The sequence below is a fragment of the Heterocephalus glaber genome, unplaced genomic scaffold (assembly GCF_053883595.1).
Source record: "Heterocephalus glaber isolate CG9 unplaced genomic scaffold, H.glaber_assembly_v1.0 deba00001457, whole genome shotgun sequence".
Taxonomy (NCBI): Eukaryota; Metazoa; Chordata; class Mammalia; order Rodentia; family Bathyergidae; genus Heterocephalus; species Heterocephalus glaber.
In genome coordinates, this window is record NW_028258305.1 from 45,881,754 (window position 1) to 45,909,657 (window position 27,904).

At 45.1% G+C, this 27,904-nt stretch overlaps 1 long non-coding RNA gene across 1 annotated transcript; it reads left to right on the forward strand.

Moving 5' to 3' along the window:
- The first annotated feature begins 1,305 nt into the window (after nucleotides 1-1,305).
- Nucleotides 1,306-27,342, forward strand: LOC147827080 (uncharacterized). The gene is made up of 3 exons (XR_015453245.1): nucleotides 1,306-1,747; nucleotides 1,887-1,985; nucleotides 3,378-27,342. It is a non-coding gene; the product is annotated as an uncharacterized LOC147827080 (long non-coding RNA).
- The last annotated feature ends 562 nt before the right edge of the window (nucleotides 27,343-27,904 follow it).

The window sequence follows — 27,904 nt, forward strand, 5'->3', positions numbered from 1 at the left end:
CTCCAGAGCTAGGAGAAAAACAGAGGAGGAGCCCTAGACTGGGATACAAACTGATCTCAAACATGCCTGTCTGAGAGGCTGGTGTCTTCTGATCAATTCAGAGATGTATGGTTGTTCTTGATGAAAGACAAATCAAGGAACAGATTATTTATCTCACAAATTTGCCAGATGCCAAGTTTTATTAGTGGATTATGCTAACAAGTCCTTCACTTAACCTACATTGCTTTACCATCCATTACATTCTAAGCACTAGGCTGAGGATGAAATAAGTAGATGACAGGGGCCGGGGATTTAGCTCAGTGCTTTCGCCACCTGCCTCGCAAGCTCAAGGACCCGAGTTCGATCCCCAGTATCAAAAAATAAAACCAAAAAAAAAACCCCCCAAAAAGTAGATGATTGAAGTAAGATGCCTGTCTTCAAGGAGCTGGTAATCTCCTTTTGGCTGGAAACAATTTAATAAAGAAGCCGCTGATATGAAATACATACAGTAAAATGGAGAACCAAGCCCAGGAGCAGTGAGAAACAGGTGTCAAGAGTAAGCACTACAGAGAAACCGATGTCTGAGCTGAGCCTTGGAGAATGAATGGGCAGTCAGTGGGCAGAAGAGTGTGTGCTGTGTGCGGGTGAGTGGATTCTAGACAGTCGGATCACCACATGCAAAAGGGGACAGCTAAACGCAATGGACACATCGCGTGGGCTAGGTGACAGTGCCCAGTTATTTGGCAAACACTAGCCTAGATATTGCTATGAAGATATTTTGCACATGATTAACATTTACACTCATTGAAATACAGGTGTTTACCTTTAACTGTGGGAGGGCTTCTTCCACCAGTTGAAAGATTTCAGAGTAAAAATCGAGGTTTCCTGCAGAAGGAATTCAGCCTCAAGACTGTCATAGAAACCCTGCTGTAGCTCCCAGTTCAGTGGCCTGTCTTAGAGATTCCAGACTTGCCAGCTCCCATATCACCTTATTTTTAAGGAAGCACCTTAAAATAAGTCAGTCAGTAGACATCCTCTTGGGTGGGCTTCTCTGAAGAGCACTGACTGATACACACTGGGTATGTAGCACGCTCAGCCAAGAAAAGCGGACCCTGGCTGAAGATGTGCAGTGGTGGCAGGTGGAGCCAGGGAGGCTGGTACCACCACAAACAACTCCGTGCATCACGGTCAGTAATGAGGATCTTCTCCTGTAAGTTAACAGAGACGCAAGGCTTTCAGCCAAGGACGGCCTTGCCTATTAGAAAATCTCTTTGGGAGCCCGCAGAAGAGAGGCAGCACGGGACAGGCAGCACAGTTGGACATGAAGAGTAGTCTCGGCGCCTCCTTGGCCGTCTCCACCCTGGGTCTGCTCTTTCACTCTCACTCTGTGTCTGCTGCATGCGTCGTTGGCCTCTTTTCCACTGCTCACAGTGGACGCGAGGCGGATATCCGAGCGGGCCAGACAGGCTTGGCGGCCATGTACCCCGCCCAAGACCTCAACAGGAGAACGAAGAGCACAGACACTTTGCCTGCAGTCACCCTCCCCACGCCCATCAGCGCTGCGGTTGTCCCCTTCCTGAGCTACACCCTTGGAAATTCAGCACTGAGTCACATTTGGCAGCTGCACCAGGAACACCTTTTATTTATGTAGGAGCCCGGCACCGGGGAGCAGCAGGCCTCCGTCTCCAGATCTAGAGGGCTGTTGATCTTGAGAAAGCAGCATATTTATTCAAACCTATCCTGAGCTGTGTGAGACCTTTACACATTTGTAAGTAAATAGACTCATATTATTCATGCTTCCTTGCAGGTCTCATTCATTGCCTTCCCCAAAGGCTGCAGGCAGCCCCAGCCAGTCAGGGGGGCAGCATTCAGCAGCCAGTGATTTGTTTACTGCCTTTCTCCTACAGGCTCCCAGCTGCACTGCAGAAGGATGCCTAAACTGCCAGAAAAATGTGGCCGCCTTCCTTCTCATGCTCCAAAGACAACCCGTAAACAGGAAGCACCAGGTAATGCAGACAGGAAATTCAGTATCTGTTCCTAAGCACGGCCTCACACGGCCCACCAAGGCTTGCCTTCACTCTGAATTCAGCATGCCCAGTGCTGTGTGCTCCTCACCAGAGAAAGCACAAAACCTAAAGGTTTCCTGGGTCTCCAGGACACTGGGCTGGTTCATCTTGACAGCCACCTAGATGGCTTGAGAGATACCTAGGGGCTCAGGAATGCACACTCTGGGTGGGTCTGGCGGTCATGGAGGTGTGACCCGAGGGACCACATCTGGTGTCCGGCCCCTTCCTCTCTGGATCTTTACCTTTTCTGCCTTCTTGGGGCCATGAAGCAGGCAACTTTCCTCTGCCATGCCCTCCCATCATGATGTTTCTGCCTCAGAGCCAGCTGGCCATGGACTGAAACCTCTAAACCATGATCCAAAAGGAACGTCTCCTCTTTAAGATGCTTATGTTGAGTATTTTGTCCCACCCAAAGAAAGGTGGCTAGTGTGGGGAATCATGCTTATTTCACAATCGTTTTTCTTAGGAGGGGTGGGGCCAAGAAAAACGTATTTGGGTGCGTGGAATATTAAGACTAGCTTAAAATCAGATTCTGTAATTAGAGAATACTTCAAAACTCCTTTGGCTTGTATTTTTCTCTTTTGTCTCTGAGGAAGGGTTTAATACTTTTCTAAATACTAATCTGGGAAAATTTGAATCATTTGTTTTAAGACAAATACAAGCTGGCAGGAATGATTCAGAAGGGTTATTTGAAGAAGCTGGTTTGACCTCCAGAGTCTGGGACAAAGGTCACAGAGTGACCATATCCCTGAGGATTCTATTTTTGCAAACAGAAGCTTAGAACTTAGCTCCATCAGCTTTTGCAATCACCGGAAAAACGGTAGAGGTTCAGGCACAGGATGATCCTAGTTTTGTCAGAGTTAGTCTGTGGTTAGAAATGTGGACCTCCACTTCTGTCCAGCAAACAGGCACATCTTGGCTCCGGTCTGTTGGTAAAGGACGTGGTGGAGGTGGAATGCCAAGACAGACATGGTGGCAAGACTCTGAACCCCTGGAAACCAGCGGCCAGGCCAGGCTTTTGTCAGTATTTCACGGAGAAGGGAAATGCGGAGTAGCCCCGAGATCAGTGCAATTTGCCTCTTGGCATGCAAAGCCCAAGATTTACAGCCCACATCTCAGTCTAAGACTTTCTTGTGGGGAACGGCTGGCCGTTTTGTGCTGCTGCTCAGTTGTAATGCCCTCTTCTGTACCTTTTCTGAGTGCAAAGTAGGAGCGGCAAAGGAAAGAGCTCGGGGTGGTTGAGGAGCATTCTGCTGGCCGACTGCTTCGTCTAGGCACCGCCACTGCCTCCTCCGTTCTGACCCTCCCTTCTCACTGTTGATCCTTTTGCAGACACAGCTCCCGCTTTTCCCTTGGGCCCTGGAGAACACGTAACCGGTACCTGCACCCTGCACCTGCGAAGAGGGACTGCTGCCCTTTCCCAGCTGCTCCCTCCTGCACTCAGCACTGTTTCTATAGCCCTTTGTGGTAAGTGCCCGTGATGAGACGCTGTCATGGGAATCTTCATGGATGACATAAATCTGCATATTCATGCAAGTGTCTGAAGACCACAAAATAGTCACCCAAAAACATAACTTTTGAAGATGGGTCCTAGGAATGCAAATGTTGAGTATAATTAACATAAGGAGGTCTCATAAAGTATATGTGAAATATGTATTTGAGGATATTTTGCAATCATAACAGAAGGAAATTGAAACTAATCATTACAAAGGTCCACACTGTGACACTGTCAAAGGAAGATTTAATTCTCCTTAAAGTTGCCTATTATCCCAGCAAAGATGAGGCCAATGAGTTAATTCAGTAAGAGGACAATTTCAGAGGGAGTAAGCTGTCATCCCATCTCACAGCGGTCAGTGTCTCCAAGAGGAAGCAGGAGGAGGTGAGACTCAGACAAAAGTCTCCAACACGTCGGGACACCTTCCTCCTCACTGCACCTGGACATGCCCGAGCTCAGCCTTCACTCCTGGAGGGAACTGTGCCCATTGATTCTTCCAAGAGCAAAGCATTAAAAAGAAATCAAATTCCAAGAAGCCAAACCCTAAAGGACAGGCAATGACAACCCAGAGGAAGCAGTTGCCAAGAGTCGTTTCTTGGCAGCTGTTTCTGAAAACCTGAAGATGCCAGCTGGACTTTGATTAGTAGCACTAGGAGCAGCTTCACCCGAAGCTTCCAAGCGGCCTGAGACAGCCAAGATGGACAGAGCCTCTGGTTAGTATAGCAGTCGGGCCTCTCTGCCTGATAGTTGCTGCTGACCTGAAGGATGACAAAAATACAGACTGTAGGAGAAGGCAGTGGGTCACTGAATATCTCCCGAGGGTCTGGGGAGTGTGCAAATGGGATATAAGAAAGATACTAAGAAAAGACACTACTGCTCCCCTGAAGTAGCCCACAGACCACCAAGGAGGACAAATGCACATATGGCCAATCACATGGACAGTAAAGTCTAGCAGCACTGGCTGGGTGAAGCTAACAGTGGTGATATAAAATAAGTATGAGATGATAGTTTAAAGATACGCAATACTACTGGTATGTGTTGATGAGTTAGGCTGATTTTTTGAAGCAGGGAACCTCTGCCTGCAGAAAATACAGAAATATCCCTCTGTATCAATATACAATTGCTCTGGATGCATCTATAAGGGTTTAATATAAGAGATGGAGATTTGAGAGAGAAGGACCTGGCAAAAGGCTACGGTTAGTAAATATAGTAGATCAGGAAGTGATAGTGATGGCGTAGAAGGGGCGAGAGAGAAGAGATGTGGGCTCCAGAATCCTTACAAAGAAAGGTGATTTTAGAAGAATTTGGTAAATTGCTGCAGGTGATTTATGAAGAAAAAGCTTGGACATTCTCAGTCCATAGTAGTCACGGCCAGGATATTGGAGGAAAGGTATCCACTGCACAGCTGAGTCTCGGGACAGAACTCTGGAAGACAGCCTTCTCTGAAGATGCAGATGGGGGAGCTCTTGCTATATAGCTATCATCTAAAACTATGGGAGAACAAACAACACTGTGTACACTGCCGTGCCATTGTCCAGTTCTAATGGCCATTGCTGGGATAGCCGCTCCAAGGGCTGAGTCCCTACTGTTCCCTGTCTCTATACTGTGAAGACTGAAAGGAGCTGGGTGCAGTGGCGCATATTCCTGTAATCTCAGAACTTGGGGAGCCTGGGCCAGGAAGACTGCAAGTTCCAGCCCAGCCTGGGCAATTTACTGACTTAGTAAGACCCTGCCTCAAGATGAAAAACAAAAAGGCCTGGGGATTTAGCTCAGTGCTAAGGCTCTAGATTCACTCCCAGTCCTGGAAAAATAAAAATAAAAGAAGACTGAAAGAATTTAGTTCCCTTCAGGTAGGCAGAACAGTGCTTCTTCTCACCATGAAGATGTCCAAGTCCTCATTAACAGGACCTGTAAGTACGTGGGGGGATATGGGAAGGAGGCAAGATGGAGCTAGCTTTGGTAACCACTGGCCTTAAATGAGAAGTTATCTCAGGTCATTTGAGTGAGCTTAATGTAATCACGGGGCCCTTATAGGAGTCCTTATGAGTGGAAGAGAGAATCAGACAAGATCTGCATCACACAGATACCAGGGTGAGGAGGACTCAGCTGGGCCTTGGGGACTTTGAAGATGGAATAAGGGGCCACAAGTCAAGGAATGCAAGTGGCCTATGGAAGTTGAAAAAACAAAGAAGTGGAATCTCCCCTAGGGCATCCAGCAGAGCCTCAGACCTGCCAACAATCTTAATTTTAGTCCCATGAGGTTCATTTACAGCATCTGACCTCCAGCACTGCCTGCTCCTTCATCTCCCTTTGCTTACTAAGCCTTCCCTTCCTTCTACGTCTCTCTCTCCATCCTTAGTTGTCTCCCTGGATAAATCCCAGGAGGCAGCTGCAAACATGCTGTCCATGGCCCCTCTGAAAAGAGCAGACCCTTGAGGAGCCCTTTCTCACCTCTCAGGGGGCAGCAGTAGCAGAGCATCCTGAACAGAGAATGTGCAACCTGGGCACAGACCCAGATGTGATGCTGTCCGTTCAGCTGGGTGGTGGTGGGGGGGGGAAGCAGAATGGGCCACAGGGCTGTGATGCCCTCACAAGGACATAAGCACCTACAGAGCTCAGGAGCAGCACAGCACTGCCAGAGCCCCAAACTAGAACAAGACCATGCTGACCTAGGTTTGTTCAATATTTCAGTGATGTGTCAGAAAGGAAAATGGATGGTTGATTTATCCCAGAACTGGGGGAATGAGCTAGGGCGGCAGGTTCACACATTTCTGGGTACCTGAGAAAATTCTCCCGATTCCAGTGAGCTGATTCCAGGAAAACTGCTAACTTAGCACAGAAATCTCTGGGTTTTGCTGCAGAATGATCACAGCACTGCTGGAAGAGCAGCAGAGCCTGACACTCATCCGGTGTCAGGGAGCCACTATGGTGCTGGGCTCCCTGGGTCTGCCTTTCGTCACTTCCGAGCCACAGTCCTTCCAGCTAAATTGCCTCTCAATTATAGGTGACATGAACTTTCAGGTTCTCGGTACCCTGTTTCATAGACAGACAAATAATGGTCTTAATTGCTCGTGAAAGACCTGTAAGATTTTAGAAGGACAACCTGATGAAATGAGAAAAGTGTAAAGCTACCCTGGCTTGCCCTGTCAGATATACAGAGCCCCCACTGAGTTACAGTAGGTGACCCCTGATTTTTGCTTTAGCTTTCTTACCTTTTCATTTCTTTGGTTATGGCTTCGGGGGTGACAAAGCAGAGAATACCACTTAGTGAGCTGTTATGGGTCTGAAACTGTCTTATTGCCTTGTGAAAAGAAATTGCAGGAAGCATTTTTAGATATTGATATCTGTTTGTCAGGAAAAGTACAGTCATTCATAGAGGGTTTCGCCAGGTCAGTTTTGCAAAGAGAATCAACCACCTGGAATCTATGTTCTCTTGTTTTCAAATGTCTGGCTTCGTCTAGGGTTTACAAAGTGGCCAGGAATCTTTGACCATCTTTTCTCCACCTCCCAACCCCTAGTTCTGTCACAAATTTAGAAAAAATATTTCCTTTCACTTTAGATCAGTATAATCGCTCATTAGCCAATTTGTTCCATTTGTAAATTGGAACTGAGCTGATTTTATTATTCTGCATTATTAAGCGTCGTCTGTTTCCAGATGGTCTGCAGAGTCCTTCTGAGCTGAGAATGTGTGTCACTGGGCCTCTGCTAATCTATCACAGGGGGCACATGTTCTGCAGGCTTCACTTTCAATAACTGGTCTGTGATTTTCCAAATGGATTTACATTTTTATGTTCTACTGATGACTTCTCTAGAGACACATACCACGAATGTCTGGCTCACTGTTGTTACATGTACAAGTTATAAAGCTATGTAATAAGACTCATAAAAACATGCAAATAGTCCTTTTCCAGGGAGGAAAGAAACATGATCAGCCCTAAAATCAGAAGCTTTGCAAAGCTGATTGCTCTGCTGAGAAGTGACAAGGAGGAGAAAACTTCCTCTGGGTGTCCATTCCTAAATAAATAGATGGATGAATGAATAAGCCAGCCCAACATCTCCAGAATTTTGTGAGGTGGGGGAGCCCCCTGTGATGGTCAAGAGAACAGGATTCCTTCACTGTCCTGTCCCAGCCAGGAAACTATTCTTCCTGCCTCTTCTCATGGAGCACACTGGAGCCTCCTCATTCATACCCTCCACCTCTGGGAACCCAAGCATTAGATCCATCTCTCCATGGACCACTTATAATTCTCCCTTTCACTCTACCTGGAGCCCTCCCCACTAAAACCCTGGACTTGTCCCCCTCAGTTCTTGATTTACTGGTAGTCTGTGCCTTTTCTTCTCTAGCTGACTGCCTTAGTTACTTTTCTCATGGCTGGGACAAAATACCCAATGCCCAAACTTAAAGGAGGATGGTTTATTTCTGTTCACAGTGTGTAGAGTTGTCAGTCCATAGTCGGCTGGCTCCAAGGTAGGGTGGCATGGCAGACGGCATTGCAGAGGAGAAGCAGTCCATGGTGGGCAGAAGGCAGCAAGCAGCAAGTGACAATCAGCAACCACAGCAGCCCTCTTTCTGTCCCTTATAGCCTATCCAGGCTGCCAGACTTTAGACCAGGTACCATTTACACCCAGGGTGGGCCTTCCCATTACTCACACCCAGAACTGTGCCAAACCAATCAGTGGGCTAATTCAGTAATCACACACCCTTGACACCAGAATCACACATTTGATCCCAACATCACCCTCTCTAGATCCAGCCATGTCTGAAAAGCGCCCCCCCATGACCGCTTGAGGCTTTGGGGGGGACAGCTAGACACAGCCATAACAGGGGCTCAGCACTTCATCTCTTTAAAAGACTTTAAGCCTCTCAGAAACATATACTTCTTCCTCTCCTCCATCCAACACAATCACCTGCGTGCTCCAAGCTTGTTCTCAATTGCTGACATCAGTGCACACTCAATAAAAGCTAAACACTGTAAGTGTTCAAAGCCATCCACCAATTAATTTCTGCATCCATTCATGTTCACACTCACACTGTCTTCATCCTGAGCCACAGTGAGGTTTTGTGTCCAAGTCTGATTACAGCACTCTGCAGCTCACCTCCCTCTCAACACCTCCCCTGCTCCCAAATTCGTCCAATCCTGCCAGTCCAGCTCCTGCCTCCACTGCAGCTCACCACACATGTCTGCACGGCAGCTCTCTGCTCCAAATACCAGGAGGCATTTCATTTTCCACATGCCAGGCTTCCTCTTGCTGCAGATTATTTCACTCAAGCTTCTTCTGCTGCCTTCCCCCATTGCCCTTCTTCAAATAGTTACCACCCACTCAATGGTCTACTCAACAGTTCTCAGGTATTCAATGTTTCTTCTTCTTAGAGTTCTCCCCTGATCTTCCAAATTGCTTAAAAACCCTTCGGCTCCACATTCACATAGTACCTGATGCTTCTCCTTTGTAATATTTTGCACGGTCATAATGCATATAATTATTAATTTCTACCAACCTTTGGAAGCTGGAAACTGAGGCCTTTCACTCCTCCCATAACAACAACAATTGTACTTCAGTCATCACTGCAGTGTGGAGTTTAGCATAGATCCTTGAAGACAATAGGCACTATATGAACGTTTTATTTTATTTTATTATATTTTGTGTGTGTGATTTTTAAAATTTATATATTAATTGGTACATTTTAGGTATACAAACATTTACATTTATCATTGGGTTTTGTACCTGTACATGATGTATCTTAGTTCTTATTTTTTTCCCCATTACCTGTGCATCCTTCACCCCCTCCACCCTTCCCTATTTACACAGACTTTGTTTCCATTTTTTTCTTTTCTCATAATTTTTCCTTTCCCTTCTTCCCTTTCCCCTTCCCCTCCCACCACCCCTACACCTCTGGACCTTTTCCTATTTCAAATTATCAATTATTCATTTTATTCATTTTCATCCTTATTTACACTATCAGTTTCTCACACTAGAGAAACTATTCGGTATTTACACATGTGTGTCTTATTTATTTCACTAAAGAGTATGGCCTCAATATGCATCCATTTAGCTATAAATGTCTCTAGTTTCTCATTCTTTATGGCTGAGTAGTACTCCATTTTATTAAAAAACACATCTTCTTTATCCAGTTTCCAGTTGATGAGCACTTGGGCTGTTTCCAAACCTTAGCTATTACAAACTGTGATGTTATAAACATGGGTGCACATATATTGCTGTGGTATGACTCTTTTAATTCTTTGGGGAAGATACCCAGTAGGGGAATAGCTGAGTCAAATGGGACCTCTAGTCCTAGTTCTTTGAGGTATCTCCACACTGATTTCCACAGTGGTTGCACCAGTCTGCACTCCCACCAACAGTGGAGAAGGGTTCCTTTCTCTCCACACCCCCACCAGCATTTGTTACTGGTAGATTTCATGATAACAGCCATTCTTTGTGGGGTGAGGTGGAATCTCAGTGTTGTTTTCATCTGCATCTCTCGAATGACGAGTGATGTTGAACATTTTTTCATATATTTACTTGCTGTTTTTACTTCTTTGTCTGAGAAATGTCTGTTCATTTCAGATCCCCATTTTTGAATTGGGTCTTTGAATTTGAGGGGTCTGATTTTTTTCAATTCTTTATATATTCTAGATAGTAGCCCTTTGTCTGTGGTACAGCTGCTAAAAATTTCTTCCCATATTGTAAGTTGTGTCTTAGCTCTGTTGGTAGTTTCTCTTGCAGTGCAGCTTTTTAATAAGATGAGATCCCCCAAAAAAGTAAAAATAAAAAAAATAAGATGAGATCCCAGTTGTTGATTCTTTGTGTTAGCTCCCGTGCTACTGAAGTTTTGTTCATAAAGTCTTTTCCTACGCCAATGTCATTGAGAGTTCTACCTAACTTATCTTCCAGCAAGTTTACTGTTTCTGTCTTAATATTTAGCTCTTTAATCCACTTCGATCTTAGTTTAGTGCATGGTGATAGGTATGGGTCTAGTGTTAATCTTTGGCAGGTTGAAATCCAGTTTTTCCAACACCATTTATTGAGGCTATCTTTTCTCCAATGAGGGCAATTTGCTCCTTTGTCAAAGCTGAGGTGGCTGAGTATGTCTGGAGCCATTTCTGCATCTTCTAATCTACTCCACTGATCCTCGGGTCTGTTTCTTTGCCAGTACCATGCTGTTTTTATCACAGTAGCTTTGTAGTATAGTTTCAAGCTGGGGATTGTGATACCCCCTGCCATATCTCTGTTGCCCAGAATTGCTTTTGCTATTCTAAGTTTCTTCTGCTTCCAAATGAATTTTTGGATTGTTTTCTCTAGTTCTGTGAAGTATATTGTTGGAATTTCAATTGGTATTGCATTAAATCTATATAGTAGTTTTGGAAGTATAGCCATTTTCACTATATTGATTCTTCCTACCCAGGAACAAGGGATATCTTTCCATTTTCTTATATCCTCCTTGATCCTCTTTTCAGAGTGCTGTAGTTTTCAGTGTAGAGGTCTTTTGCTTCCTTTGTTAGGTTGATTCCTAGATATTTCATTTTTTTAGATGCTATTGTAAAAGGAATTATTTCCCAAATTTCTCTCTCAATGGGTCTGCTATTTGCATATAAGAAGGCTATTGTTTTTTGAGTGTTGACCTTATATCCAGCTACTCTACTGACTCTGTCAGTTAGATCTAGAAGGCTTTTGACAGATTTTTGGGTCCTCTGTGTAAAATATCATATCATCAGCAAATAATGACAGTTTCACTTCTTTCTTTCTTATCTTTATTCCTTTTATTTCTTTCTCTTGTCTAATTGCTATGGCTAATGTTTCCAGAATAATATTGAACAGGAGTGGTGATAGTGGGCATCCTTGTCTTGTTCCTGATTTTAGCATGAAAGTTTTCAGTTTTTCACCATTTAGTATGATGTTGGCTGTTGGTTTTTCATAGATAGCCTTAATCAGGTTGAGATAAAGACCTTCTATTCCAATTTTCTTTAGCGTTTTTATCATGAATGGTACTGGATTTTGTCAAATGTCTTTTCTGCATCTATTGAGATGATTATATGGTTTTTGACCCTATGAACATTTTAAATATATGAATAAATACAATAGGTGACATTCTTAGTTGCCTCTTCATCCTGGGTCTTTTTCCTGCCTGGGCATCTTGATGCTATGGTAAAATGCTGACCGTGCATATCTCAAAAAATGTCACACCTACACCTCCAGTCCTGCCACTGTCTCAGTGTCCAGATCACTCAGTGCATGCTCCTTGTAACCTCCCCCAGCCACACAACTGAATCATGACAATGAAGCCAGAGGCCCTAAGATGGGGAGCAGGGCAGGGGTGGTGATACACTTAGCACTGCCAAGGGATCTGTCCCTCCGGGAGGCTCCTCCCCCTGGGAGCCTATGCTGAAATTCCGCTGGTCCCTTCCTCTCCTGACCTCTCCTCCAGTTCCTTCGGGCTCACTGACCTAGGTCTGTCCCACACATGTTTGTGGTCTGTTCTTGGAGCTCTCTTTCCAGTCTGAGCTTCAGCTACCTCCTGCATAGTGGCTCAGTATACCTCAGCTCATGTAAACTAAACCTCACCCATCACTTTCCACTCCCAAACAAAACATGACAAAACAGAAAAGCTCCTTCTCCCCAGGTTCCCCATCTCGGGCAACGATGGCTTCTTTGGGATGTGAGACAGCCAACCACACATGGGCCTTGACCACATCCCTATGGCCCTACAGTCACTCAATCTCCAAGCTCTAAGATGGGAAACTCTATCTGTCTCTTGGTCTGCTGCTTGACTCAGCTCGGCACCACCACCTTTCAGTTTCCCTCCAAGTCTCCTGCCGCTCTAACCGTAAACCAATTTCCATTTGCAGCAGAGCCATATTTCTAAAATACAAATGGGACCAGGTCACTTCCCTGCCTCACTTGTCAGTGACTCTCCATACAAACCCAGCAGCACACCAGTGACTGCTCTGCTCATGTGCTCCCCTCACTCTGTGATCATTGGTCCTGAACCCCACTTTCCCTCCATGACATCTTCCCTCTCTGAGTTTTGGCATATTTTCCCACTTCTGCCTGTGCACTACCACTTGATCTTCAGGTCTCACACAGACACTACCTTTTCCACACAGATTTTCTGACTCTGCCTGGACTCAGATAGTCATTCATTCTCTATGCTCTCAGAGCAAGAGTCCGCTTGATCATACCCTCATGCCTAATTCGAGGGTATGCCCCTCTTGCATCTCTTAGGATGATCCACTTCCATTCTCTGCCCTCTTTCTTGCTAATGATAAAGAGTCCATGTTGCTCTGAGATTTCACCAGAGACGTGATCCCTTTGTCTAAAAATCTATAGTGCTAAGCTCATCGAGAACAGGTCAAACAAAACTGACCATAGATAAATGAGCAAACTCAAATGGCATCTGCACTTTAAAAGTTATCTGGATTTAGAAGACACAAGTACAGGCTTTATTTCACATGGACAGAGAGGCAGATGATAAATCGTGGGTGAGACTCTGAAATAGAAACAGATATCAAGCTTGGCGCTCAAGGCTTGTTATGTGATCCTCAGTGCTATTCACTTGTGGGCAGAGACCATGTCTATCAATGAAACCCTGGTGAAATAGTTGTTGAAAGAATGGCTTGTAATTGTAAAAGCTACATGACACTGGTAAAATCCAAACTGTAAAAATCATTGTAAAGAGTGAGTTCACACTATCTTTTTTTAAAATACTCCTCCATTCATTAAGCATAACTTCTGGAACAAGGTCCAGATGAAGGATAAACAGACAAAATATTACTCACTAAGTCATGTATTACAAGCATAACAAGTGTCTGGGATAAACACTGTGAGGGATGTAGGGCTCAAGGCTGAGCTGCTCTCTTCCTGCAGATGATCACTGCCCTGGGGCTAGAGCTCCTCCCAGCAGGACCTTCACACCCCTCTTAACCTCCCTCAAGCTCAATGTCCTTTCCCATTAACTTGAGGTAGTCACGCTGTACTTACCTTATGAAGCTGATGTGAAAGATGGAGATTTGAAATTATAGCTAGGCTTCATCCATTCATGCTGCTATAACAAAGTACTATGGACTTAAGAACAACAGACATTTATTGCTCACAGTTTTAGAGGATGCAAAGTCCAAGATCAAAGCACCAATGGGTTTGGTGTTTAATGAGGGTCTATTTTCTGATTCAAAGATGGGTGCATTCTCACGGTGTCTTCACCTGGCAGAGAGGGTGATAGTCTGGCCTTCTCTACCCAAGTTTATGCTCCACCTTTGCTTAATAAATTTCCACTGATCTTTCAGGAAAGAACTGCTCACCTCTTCTGAAAAACTGTCTTCAGTTCCTTCTAAGAGAATCTATTCATTTTGACCAGTCTTCAGCACACCACGTGTAAAATCTATTTTCTTTTCTATACCACTATCTGCATGATGTGTCTCTCAGTGCCCCACACATGCCCTGAAATAAGTCTGGTCCCCATGGGAACTGTACCTCCAGCTTTGTCCTGGCCACTGTTTCCACCAAGCTCTATTGTTTTTCTCCCTATAAACTGTCATCTCCTAGAGCCATACATTGCTCTGTGAAGCCCACAATATCCATGATGGTGACACTATGATTTCCACTAGGACTTCCCCACAACCACATACGTCCATGTCCGTATTGAGAAAATGCTTCCATTATGTTGTGTTAGCCGAATGCCAACACACATTACACAGGCTGAAAAAAAAGTACTGGACCCAATGATTAAACAAGGATAAGGATTCTAAACTGAGTCCTCGTTCTCAAAGTGTGGTCCTTGACCAGCAATATCCTTGTCACTCAGTTGCTTCTTAAAATGCAGAAACTCAGACCCTAGCCCAGACTGAATTTTAATAAAATCCTCATGTGAATTGTCTGCATATTAAAGCCTGATAAGTTACTGCTCTAAGTTAAACAAAAATCAAGCAAGTTTCTTTATGCAAATTCCTCAGTGCCTTTATATGCTCGTGTGCATTATAAACTCCAAGAGGCTCATGATGTATGCAAGACTAGGGTCTTACACTGCGCCTACTGAGAATCCTAGCCTGGGGCTTCAACGTGTGCAGCTGCTCTGGAGTCAGGAGTAGCTGGGGATGGAAGACACAGGTCTTCTCTTTCAGTCTCTTGGTTACATTCTAATAGTGCTCTGCTGGCAGGTGCCGTGAGTTCATTCCGGGCAGAAACCTTGTCTAAATCAGCATTCTATCTTCACTACCCAACCTCACTACCCAGCCTTCTACCTTCACTACCGCACCTGGTGAGAGCTTGGTGTGTTAATAAATGGAAGAAAGAATGCTGTGGTGTAACCTCCGCTCCCTCCCACCCCTTTAGTCTCACTCACCTGCCTGGAGTTTCTGCTCTAGGCCACCGTGAGTAGTTAAAGAAAACAGAGTAGTTCTTTCTCACTCCTGGCTATTTGAAGTGGGCCCCAGGACTTTCCCCAGATTGTACTCAAGGTCAAGCACTGCCACGGACAGATGTGGTGAGAAACAGGAACATTTAATGTCCCTTTCTGTCACTCCCAATTTGGATGAGACTTCTGATTCTGGCTTTCTCAGGTCCTTCTTTTCTAGAACATTTAGCAGCCTCTCTCTGTCTCTCTCTGTCTCTGTCTCTCTCTCTCTCTCCTTCTCATCCTTCCCTCCTCCCTCGCTCAGCTGTTTAAGTTGCCTTCTGGCAAAGTTTGCACATACAGCATTGTTGCGCAGGAGAACCAAGCAGACAGAAGAAGATTAAATGGGAAAAGTTTGGAAGAGAGGACTGGGCATCCCCTATGACCAAATGCTCTGCTTCCAAGCAGAACTCCTAAACTTGCTAAAGCCCAAGATTTACCCAGTGTCTGGTGAATGCTGGCCTGGCTAGGGCTCCACAGGGTACCAGTGTCCTGCAGGGTGGCACCTCAGGAGATCTCTGCTAGAGCCCTGAGCACCGAGTGGGCCTGTGCTGGGCAGTTTTTCCACCCACAGGGAGCAACTGCATATAAAGAATGTGCGTGGAGCCAGACAACAATGAGGTGCAGAAGGCCCAAGGATCACAGGTCATAATCTTAAGGCATTGAAGGTGAAGAAAAATGGATTACCTGGTGGGCTTTACTCTCCCCTCTGAGCCTTACCTTCTCCACTTCGTAAGTTACAAGGAATCCACTCCTAACACCTTTTACAGCTTTTAGCACTTTTGCTGAGCATCTACCACAGCTTGGACTTTCTGAGCTACATATTCATTGATTAAAAAAATTAAAATATAAAGTAAGTGTCTAACTGGCCAATTTCTGACAGCAGGGACAAAGCTTGGAGAGCCATTAACGCCAGGCCAAGGAGGACAAGTAGCTATCGAATTTCACAGCTTACGTGTATTACATAGGTCAGGAATTGGCTATCTACGGCTTATAGACCACAGCTGAGCTTACACCTATTTTTAAGAATTAAGATTTGTTAGAACTCAGTAACTCCCATTCTTACGTTGTAGTCATCACCCTACAGTGGCAGAGCTGAGTACTTGCAACAAAGATCATATGAGCCATGCAGCATAGGGTATTTACTCTCTGGACCTTAACATAACAAGTTTGCTGATCTCCACTCCAGGCTGTGCTCATCAGAGTTGGTTTGATCAAATTTTTAAATGTACACAATTTACATAAGTTCTCTCCAGGTTACTTCATAAAAAGGTGCAGAATAGGACCAAACAAAGGGGTTGTTGTGCAAATGACTATAGAACAGGCCAAACGAGATCCACCAAAATACTCACTGCCACCTGCTGACTGGATGCTGGGGTATCCAGGCATGCCAGGCTCTCCTCCCATTCAAAGAACAAATGAATGCAAAAGCTTAACATTTATTGAAAGTAGAAGAAGAAAAGAAGTAGAGAAGAAAAGAAGTAGATGTGAAAAAGAAGCAAAAAGAACAGAGAAAATCTTCCCTGCACACAGAGAAGGTCACTGGAAGAGAAAAAGACAGAGCCCCCAAGGCCCAGGGGCCATCATCTTTTATCTCTTCCTTCTGATGTCAGATCCAGGCCAGGGGAAGCTGCTCTGCACAGTGATTGACAACTCTCCGAGATCGCCAGGTCAAGCCCTACTGTCCAGCCTGCTCCATGATTGACAGGTCAAGCCCTGCTGTCCAGCCTCCTTGACATGACCTAATCTCCTATCTCTCTGCTGCTCTCTTCTAAGCAAGGACTCTTTCCTTTCTGACAAGATTCATACAATTCTGCTGAATGTTAAAGTCTCCTTTAAGGAGACTGTAGCAACAAGCACCTGAAAAACGTCCTAGACAATCTTCATTACATTCAACCTATATTGAATGAGCATCTACTGTATGAATAGTCATCCTTCACATGATAGTAATTCTTGCATCAGGCTTAATATTTTAAAAGTGCTCGTGCAGGTCAGGGTAGACAGGGAGCAGGTTCTGAGATGGCAGTGGCATACAAGAAATGTCTGGAGCCATGTGCTCCAGACTGACATTGGGAGGAAAGGAATGGATGCAGATTTGGGGCAAGGAGAGGTTGAGCAGCAATGCAATTGCATCAAAAGTCTCAGCTGTCCTAAGGGAAGCCTGGGGCCAGAATTCGCTTTCAGAATATGCTCATTGGGGTGAAGGTGGCTGGCCCTCAGGCCTCTGCAGTGACTGATCCCTGTAGAAAGGGGAATCTCCACAGTGGAGGAAATATCCCAGAAAGATCTGACAGCAGAAAGCAATAAACTATACTCTTTGAGCTGGCCTTGAGGGGAAGATCTGGGCAGCACACCCCTGTCCACCCTCAAGCCACCCAGAATCCCTTCCTCGAAGTTCTGAGATCAGCTTCCCCAGGATTCATGGAAGCTTTTTTCCCTCGGTAAAATTTCTAAATGGAATGATAATGCTGTTATCAAAGCTGTTCTGCAGGCCTCAGTGGGTATTAATCATCTCTACCCCTACTACCTATTCTCAGTCCCCTTACCTCCCACCAGCACCTGGAGGGAGGTAGCTGCCACAGCCCTGACCCTCTCTCTGAGGGCTTCTGGTCATCATGCGTTTCTCAGGCCTGGCTACCAGACTTGTCCATTTACTGTTAAAATTAGGCAAAGGAGTGCTAGGAAGGCACAAGGCAAAACATATGTGAGATGTGAGATCCCCCACGATGTGAGAGCAGTCCTACCACCTCCTGATTTATAAAGGCCCCTTGTCCCTCACTTAATCATAACTCTTCTCTTACCCACTGGTCCCTTAGTACAAGGAGCCTAAAATGCCTGGTGAGCAGCAAAGCTCAGTGTCCAGTGGAACTCCTATTAAATCCACTGGGGAGCGTATGTCTTCTTTGGAAATCAGGACCTAATTTTCTAAGCCTACAGAGCTCAGACTTGTGGGAACAGGAAACACTAACACCCCCAAAAAGTTTTCAGGGCTCGATGAGGATGTGGGCCATTCTGCCTTTTGCCTCTTGATTGCCAAACCCATGTATCTACCTATCTGACACACAGCACTTGTTTACACTCTGATTTGACCTCACTAACGTAGCTTCACTCATCTTCCTTCAGCTCACTAAGCACTACCACTTGGCCTTTATTATTTGGGGAGCTCATCATCTTATTGCTATTAGTTCACTAAATACTGCAACTGTCAGCCTTGGTCTTTAGAGATGGCCACTGATGAGTTCTGGGAGATGCCAATGACTCCTCCTATTGCTTTGAGAAATGGAGCATCTTCTGGATCCTCCAACTAAATACAACCAGCTGGTGACTTCTTCAGATTACACAGTATACAGTATTCTAATACGCTCATTTTCTGAGCCACCATCTGCCATAATAGTTCTGGTATTTTTATCTTACATGACTTCCAGTCATAATATTCTCCTTGCTTCTAGGAGCCATCATGACATATTAAAACCATCTCCAAGGAGTCTGGCCAGGTTGTTAAATCCTGTATCACACAAGAATGAATCCATATTGACCAGTTGACCTTTATCCAGCTTTGAGTTCCATTGCCTTCGGTCTAGCACCTTCGAATCCACTTCCATGTGTATGTCATTCTTCTGCATCCAATAGGTCCATGTCCAGCCTAGATTTAGGCATCATCTCTCTTTCATTCATTTTTACATCCTAAACTTCCTTTCTCAACTTATTCTAACTTTGGATGAAGACATTAGGTCAAGTCTGCCTCATGGAGGGAGAGAAGTGATAACATCGGGAGAAGGGACCTTTGTCAGCCCAGGTAATACCTGGAGAAAGATATTGGTTTGGGGCCATCAGCTAGCAGAACTTTGAACATTGGAGAGTAAGTTCTTCAGCAGTGCAGGGAGCTAATTCTGAATGGTACAATCCATTGATCCCTCCAAAGGCTTTCCCAATGTCTGGTATATGACAGGTATAGAACTTCTCTATAGGAAAATTTTGCAATCATATCGTCAAAACAGAAAGAGAATTCAGACTCCATTCTTATGTCGTGGTGATGAAATATCCTTGAAAGTCAGGCTTCCCAAAATTCACAGGTCGTTTGTGGCTGAGCCGCCAACCTGGGCTGATCCCTGACCCAGAGATCTCCTCCCAGTAGGTCTTGTCCTCAGTCTTCCCCTCTCTAATACCCACACAATTTCAGACGAGTACATAGACATTGAGATAAAGATCCCTGAGATGCCAAATCCCCATCAGCCAAATGGCTGATACCAGGCGAAGGAGGGATAAAGTCACTATGGGCATGCTTCTCACCAATGACCCACCTCTGCAGACCAGTCTGAAGGTCCAGCACAGTGTAGCAAATGCCTGCCCTGGGGATGCAAGGTTCTGCTCACTGTCCTGCAGGGGAACCCTTCCAATTTCTTAAAAATTTATTTTATTGGTAGATTTTGATATACACAATGTTAATTCATTATAGAGAATTTGTACCTGTACATGATATACCCAGATTATTCTTTTTTCCTATTTCTTTCCCCTCTCTTGAGGCCCTCTTACCTTCTTTATTTACAGACCTTTGCTTTCATTTTCCTTCTATTTCTTTTTTTAATTTTCCCTTCCTCCCTCCTTCCTTTAATCCCTTTCCAATTTGAATATTTGCTTCCCATTTCCCAATATATCTACTATGTATTTTGGTTCTTATTTACACTTTCAGTTTCTCACACCAGAGAAACCATGTGATATTTGAACATATGTGAACACTATATTTCACTTACCTAGAAATGTCTTGAGCTCATTCTTCTTTATGGCAGAGTAGTAAAATACCTCTTCTTTATCTATGCATCCATTGTTGGGCATTTGGGCTCTTTCCAAGATTTAGCTATTTCAAACTGTGCCACTATAAGCATGGGTGAGCATATATAGCTGTGGTATGATTCTTTTAATTCAGGAAGATACCAAGAAGGGGAATAGCTGGGTCAAATGGGACCTCTAGTTTTACTTTTTGAGGAATCTCCACACTGATTTCCACAGTGGTTGCACCAGTCTACACTCCTACCAGCAGTGGAGAAGGCTTACTTTTCCCCACAACCCCTCCAGGGGTTGTGACTGTTTTCTTGACAATAGCCATTTTTTCTGGAGTGAGATGGAATCTTAGTTTTGTTTTAATTTGCATTTCTTGAGTGACCAATGATGTTGAACACTTTTTCATATATTTATTTGCTGTTTCTACTTCATCTGAGGAGCATCTATTCATTTCAGATGTCCATTTTTGGATTGGGTCTTTAAATTTGGGGATCTGATTTTTTGAGTTATTTATATATTCTAGGTATTAGTCTTTTGTCTGAGGAACAGCTGGAAAAAGTTTTGTCCCCTATGTGGATTGTCTCTTCATTCTGTTGGTGGTTTCTTTTGCTGTACAAAAGCTTTTTAATAAGATGAGATCCCAGTTGTTGATTCTTTGTGATATTTCCTTTGTGATCAGGATTTTGTTCATAAAGTCTTTGCCTTCACCTATGTCTTCGAGAGTTCTACCTATTCTATCTTCCAATAGATTTAGTGTTTCTGCCTTAATATTTTGATCTTTGATCCATTTCAATTTTAGTTTAGTCCATGGTGAGAGATATGGGTCTAGTTTCAGTCTTCAGTATGTGGAAAGCCAGTTTTTCTAGCACCATTTATTAAAGAGGCTCTTTCTTCCAGTGAAGGTCTTGGGCTCCTTTGTCAAAGACAAGGTGGGTGAGTGTGTGTGAAGTTGTTTCTGCATCTTCTAGTCTCAGGAACTCTTCCAATTAAAGAAGGAAGAGCTTCATGATGACTCTGTCCCACCGCCTCACTTTACAAGGACAAATGGCTGACCCCAGGTCACACTGTGTGTGCTGGAGCTGGAGACAAAATAAAATCTGGAGAAGGTAAAACCCTTGTCCTCTAGACACAATTGTTCAGAGGAGCAAACTTCTACCACCTGTAATGACAGAGAATGGGAACCCAAGGCTAGGGTTGGCACGCAATAGCACACCCAGGGACAGAACTGAAATGTCACCTCCTGTTGGCTGAAGGCCCTGGCAGAGTAGGTGGACGTTTGCTGAGATTGTCCTCCCAGATGGAGAGTAGAGGAAGAGAACAGAGCAAAATCAGCGTTTACCGGGCCCCATCCCAAGTAGGGGGTGTTTGAGGGAGTGGCCCCCGGAGTCCCGGCTGCCTGTTTCCCTGGGAGCAGTGGGTCTCACACTCTAGGGCTGTAAAGCCACTTAGACCAAGTGCCCACAGCACGGTCCCGAGTTCTGCCGAACCTGATTCGGGGAGGCCTGTGTTAGGGCGGACCTGGATACACAGTCAGATACCGACTGCTGTACTTTCGGGCCAAACCCTGCTGCAATGGGAAATTTGAAATCAGGATCTTACTGATCAGCCTCGAGAAGGGAAGCCCGGAGCTGGGGTGGGTACAGGCGCTGGCTGCTCCCCTTCTCAGAAGAATGACCTTGGAGGTCTGTGTGTGTCTGCAAATAGCAGGAGTGGGACATCCAGGAGGGCAACTCTCGGCCCTCCCAACCTGCGGCCCCAGTGCAGAGCTATTTAGCAGTGCTGAGTGGCGTGGCCACTCCTGGGCCTCAAGACTGTAGAAAATATCTCAACCCTTCAGTGTTGAGCGAGCCGCATGTCAGCACCACAGTCCAGAGTTCTGAGTTGGAAGGGGGGCTTCAGAAGATGGTTGCTAGCTGCCTGCCCACAAGGGGATCCACAGCACGGCTCTCCTTGCTGGAGAAGCACAAGGTGGGAAAGCAGCCCCATGCGAGATCTAAGCAATCTCGTTTAGACTCAGCTATGATAAACAATATTCTCCTCTGTCTCCGGCAGGGGACTGGCAACTGCTCAGGCCGCATTGTGCTCATCCTCAGTCCCACGTGCCTCTGCTATAAGCCCCGGTGACTAGGAATCCACCCTCATCTCAGCCAAGTTCATGATTCCAGCTTCTCCACATAGAATCCTGAGTCCCACAAGCCACCAGTTGTCCTGGACTTTCGATGGATTCATCAGCTGCATGCGCAAGGAAAGATACTGTGACTTTAGCCAGTAAGACAGAGAGAGTTCAGAGATCACACTTCAGAGAATAATGTATCTGCCTCCGGCTAACAGTGCTCATTTTAAGTCCTAGATGATTAAGAAGAGGAAGAGATGGCCACGCAGAGCCAGTCCCAAGTCCGAAGCCCCTGTTAGGGGTTCTCAGAAGGAAAATGGACTCAGCCACTTTTAAGACGTCCTTACGCCATTTCCCACTTACAGGGAAATTACATTAGAAAAGAAAAGTACCCAATGACTTCTGAACATTAAAGTAATTCAGACAAATAGCTCATTAGTTAAATTACTGGTGTAAAAAAAGTCACCAGCAGTTTGAAAACTGGGTCTATGAGGATGAGGTAAAGACACGGAGGAGTTTTAAATCAGCTTGTCCACTGAGTCCCAGTGCTGAGAGATGCTGCTCCTGGGACGGGGTGACCATCTGTGTCCCTCAGAATCCACATTAAACTCTCACCTCAGCAGGACAAGGAGGTGAGGCTCTCGGGAGTGACTGGGGTATGTGGGTGGAGCCCCGGTGCTGGGATTCAAACCCTGTAGAAAGGGCCCTGAGGGCTCTCTCACGTCTCTATGCAGGGTGCTGACACCAAAGGAAGGCAGAAAAGTGGAGACCTACAACGCGGAAGAGGGCCTCACCAGAACTGCACCACCAAACCAACTAGAACCTCAGCCTTCCACCCTCTGGAATGGGGGGAATTAAATCCTGCTGTTGATAAGCCACTGAATCCATGTACCATGACACTTCAGTGGCTAGTGCTTTGGATGAGGACTCAGAGTGATGTACCCAGGACCCACAGTCACCTGCAGCCCAGGGCTCCTGGACCCAGGCTACAGAAGCATTTGCCACAGGCAGCCCTGCACCCCATCTGGAGATCTACAGGCTAATGGCTCCTCAAGAGTCACAAACACAATGATGTAAAGGACCTTAAGCCTCTGAGAACATTTCCTCATTTGACAACAAGAAAGCAGCTTAGAGTGTACAACATCTTGCCAACGCTCCCAAGGAAGTAATTGCAGAACACCACTGGATCCCATTTCACCTGACCTGGAGGTCAGTGTGTTTAATCCATGGAGCTGCACCAGCTCTCCAAGTGCTGCTTTGGGGGAAGATGACAATTTGACAGCATCCTAAGGTGAAGCCAGAATTACACATACCGGTCACCAGCCCACTTCCCCTCCTGAGACCTGGCCCTCTGGCTCACACAGGAAGGGCATGGCCTCCTCTGCATCACCCCAGGCTCTTACCCTGAGGACTGGTTTCCTTACTTCTCCCAGCTCATCCAGTCTTTATGCCAAAGTGACCCAAGCTGGGTGATCCTAATAAGTCTCACAAAGGCAAGCACATCCCTGAGGTTAAGCTTCCCCTGGATTTGTTAACTCAAACACCTCTGTGGGTAAAGCACAGAGGTATTTTGAGCAAGGGCATTTTCCCTGTGGCCCTTGCCAATTCCCACATTATTCCTAAGCTAGTGCCTTCCCCACTTTGGAGACACTGCCCTGCCACAGTGCAGAGACAAGAGCAGGCAGCTTGACTGGCTCAGACACCCCCACCCCACCCCAGCTGGCTCCTGCACTCCCAACCTGCCCTGGAGGAGCCAGGAGCCAAGGAGAGGGAGTAATCGACTTTCCCTCCCATGAGACAACTGCACAGCAGTCGTGTCTGGGAAAGAAAAAATATCATTACTGCCCACGGGAGAGTATAATGACCCAAATTATGGCCTGTCAGATGAGGCAGAGCCTGCCCCAGGGAGGCCACTGCAGCAGTCATGGCTCACAGAGCAGGTGGGTAGAGAAATGCGCCCCCTCGGGCAGCTGCAGGAGGGCGGCCTGGGCAAGCGGGCTGTGGCTAGAGTCCATCAGCAGACTTCTCCACTCACACACCTGGCCTGTGACATCCTCAGCCCTCCTGGTGGCTGGGTAACAGAAGGGCAGCCAACAGATACCAGTTACCCTTCAGATAAGGCCGTGTGGCCAGGAACCATCTTCCTGGCCAGAATCATGAAAGACTAGATAGATAGATAGGCAGACAGAGGGACAGACAGATGAAGATAGAGATTTTAATCTTTCAGAATTTTTACAGAGGATAAAATGGTATGAAGTCAGTGCCACTTGGAGTGCAGAGGTGGAGAAGGATGCAAGTTGGACTCATACTGGAGTCCAACAGGTCTGAGTCTGTCCTAGTGAGTGTCCCATCGGAGCCTCCTTTTCCTCTGATGTAACTTCATGTGATGGTCATTCAAAGCAGATGTATGGAGCATTCAGTCCAGGCCAGAACAAAGATGAATATCAATAATAGTTGCAGCAGTAGTAATAAGAGCTCTTGATGAGTTATGGAAATTGTCAGAGAGCAGCAGGGATAAGCAGTTTCAAGTGTCAGACAAAGCTCCAAGAAATTTCCATTGTCAGTCCTACAAGCTGATATGTGTTGGGAAAGATGTGGACATGAGGGGTCTCCCTGATGCTGCCCGGGAGGCTATGAGATGGTAAAGTCACTTTGGCCATTTGGCACCATCTAGGAGATCTGACAATCCGCACACCCTATGACCCAACAATGTGGCATCTAGCTCTGCACCCCAGGGAACTCTGCACATGTGAAGCAGGAAACATATGAAAAGATGATTACTGTAGCAAAACAATACAAGCAAATTAATGGCCCAGAAACCAAATGTAATGTGTTTGTGTAATGACATACTCCATCAATCTCTCTGTCTATAATGGGTCCCAAAATCTAATTATGAATGTTGTAAAAGGATTGGCACATGAGCTAGCATTTAAGTAGATCCATGAAACATATACAAACTTTACTGTATGTTATTTTATGAGTACATGTATATTGACAAAAAGCCATAAAATTATGAACCTCAAGTGATACTCAGGAAGTCTGAAGTCCATAATAGAAATGGAGAGGGAGAGGGAGAGGGAAAAGGAGAGGAAGAGAGAGAGGAGAAAGAGAGAGAGAGAGAGAGAGAGAGAGAGAATGAATAAATGACCTATTAAGAGGTCCACTGCCAGGCACAAGTTTGGCACTCAACAATAATGATCATTACTTCAGACAAAGACAGGAAAGGAATCAATCTGGATTTGACATGGGTATAAGGAAGAGCTGAGGTTCGCCATTGACTTCTAGATATTTTCCTCCCTGTATCTTGAGGAAGGGAAAGTTACAGTTTTTTAAAATTCAATTTCAAATAAAGGAAATCATGATTTAAAAGAGTGTGGGATATTAGGCCAAAGGTTTTGTTACTGTTGTCATTTACTTTTCTCTATGCCTCTGTAGAACCCTGATAAAGTATCTTTGCTTAGATTTTAGTCATGTTGCCAAAAGAATAAAAGTCGCTTAATACTACTTTCTGAAACATGCCCAGAGCCTGACAGAAAGTTCTTTTAGGGCAGGTCCTGTTGTTGTTATTGTTTGTTGTTGTTGTTGAAGCCTATTGCCAATTACTTTATTAGCTGCCTGTGAAGGAACATTCAAATTTATGAATTCTATCACCAGTTTCCAGAAAGGCATGTTAGGGTTTAGCTAAAATGCCCCCCCAAAGACTCATGTGTTCAGAAAGGGATGGGCTCGTGGGGTGCTGACTCAGTGCTTTATCCCGCTCGGAGTTCCGGGCTGAACATGCTCTTTGGGGGCGGGGCCTGGTTGGAGAAGCTGGGTCACCGAGGTCCAGGCCTGGAACGCTGTGTTCTTGTCCCCAGCTCCTTCTCCCTGCTTCCTGGCTGTCGTGGGTTGAGAAGCTTTCTTCTGTCAAGCCCTCCTGCCGTGCTGTTTCTGTCTTGGACCCAACAGTCATGGACTGATCTTCTGAAACCATGATCTAAATATACCTCTCCTCCTTTGCACTGTGGGAATTAGGTATTTTGTCTCAGTACCAGGAAAGCAGATTGATGAGCACAGGAAGCAGACTGTCTCAGAGAAGGCCGGGTGGAATATGCTCTCAAACCCCATCTTGTTCTCCCTCAAAGTTCGGCTCACCCCGCATGGCAGTGACATCATTGGAAGCTTGTTAGTGGCACGAGATATCAGGTCCCACGTGGGAACTGCTGGAGCGGAATCTGAATTTAAACAGCTCTCCTGGGTAATTTATATGGACACTAAGGTTGAAACTTGCTGATCTTGTCAGGTGACTTCTCAACTCGGAAATTCATGAGGTAGATCCTTCTACTGTCCAGGTCTTGGTGCCTCACTTCCATATGTTCAAAAATCTTAGTAGGTCTATAGTTATGTCCTTAATACCTGTATTTAAATTTTGAAATAATTTTAAAAATAGTTCCCAGACAATTAAAACATGTTTCCTCCTCCCCATGATATGCATACTGGCCTATCTTGAGAGAGTAAATTGCCAATATAAACCCCCATTGCTCCTGGAATATTTTATGCATATTTTCTATAATTAAGGACTTTCTGTATAACAACAAAACTATAAAAACAAAAAGATAACATCTGTGAATTCACATCTCAAACTCCAGTTGTTGGTCAACACTACTGGGTGAATTCTAGAGTCCCCTGTCAAATTTGTAATTTCTTTTTCCTGGTAGTGAAAATCTAGCTCCCATGGTCCTACCTGTACTTATTTGCAAAGCTCCTAGTGTGTAACCAGCATCTGTTACTGGTCTCCGTTAGCAGCTTCATCTTCAGCCCCCTTCCCTGGACTTCAGCACCTCAGGGCAGGGTGACCACTCCCTGCATCAAAACCTTTCCACACTGAGCCACTGTCCTGCCTGGCCAGTGCTGACCGCTCCTCAATGCCCAGATGCTGTCTCCTCACTTTGGGGCTCTAACACCCCCCCAGGCCACCATCCCTGCACCCTGCACTGTTCTTCACCCCACTCAGGCTCCCACACTACCACCAAGTTGCTGCTGCTGCCACTGCCCCTGCTCAAGGGTCCTCCCCACCCCACAGACTCCAACATTCAGCTGCATCCCACCCGACGCCTTCACCTGCCTGCATGCCCAGGCCTTCCTCCACTGCATCCCGCTCCCCACTACATCCCTGCTCCTGACAGCCAGTACGAAGGCCCACACTGCTCAGCCCCAGTTTGATTTCCTACTTTTTAACAAGCTCTCTGGGTGATTCTTGTAAGCAAACCTGCAATTAACTCACACTGTGTGCTGGGGTCCAAAGAAGGTCAACATTTTTTACCCATTTCCAAGATGTTTTTCATCATACTGAAAGATTTTCTTTCAGTCTTTTGCCCCAAAAGGAAGCTCATACAATTTCCTTACCAAAACAGTCTCTTAGATCTAAAGTTTTATTCCTTCTAACTTCCACTTCTTATTTGTTTGTCTGCCCATTTTAGGAAAAAAAAATTTAATTATATCAAGACAATCATCACGGTCCTCTCTAGTTTTCTTTTACATTCTTAAAACCTCTAGGTCTATTAACATTTTTATATCAGAATGTTTATATTTTTTGATTCTTTATTATTCCATTGAGAATATTCCAGCTTACAGGTATTCTAAAATCTGGTTACTGATATAGAAACCTTACCTCCTTTGCCTTGAGCCATATTATTAATTCATCCTAGGACTCATCCAATTTTTCAGCCCATATATCAAACAGAAAATTTATAATGAGCTGATTGTCCTCCAGAACTCTTGGGTCTTTCCCCATAAATCGCTTCATTTTATGATAGTAAAAAGAGATTCTCATAGAATTTGAAGTGATGTGACCTTAATAAGTAAACAAAATTCCAGGGGAAATAGTTTAAATTACTGCCTTATTTTTAAGGTATTCTAAAACTTTTCATGTATTTACCAAAATATGCATATATAATCATATTTCTTATGTATTTAACCCTAACTCTAACCGCAATCCTTAAAACAGTCAAGTACAGTATCTCAAAGTTGCCTTAATTAAAGAGATTAAGTACTTCCATTGACCTACATAGAAAAAGGGAATCTTTACTTTGACTTACACTAGATCTATG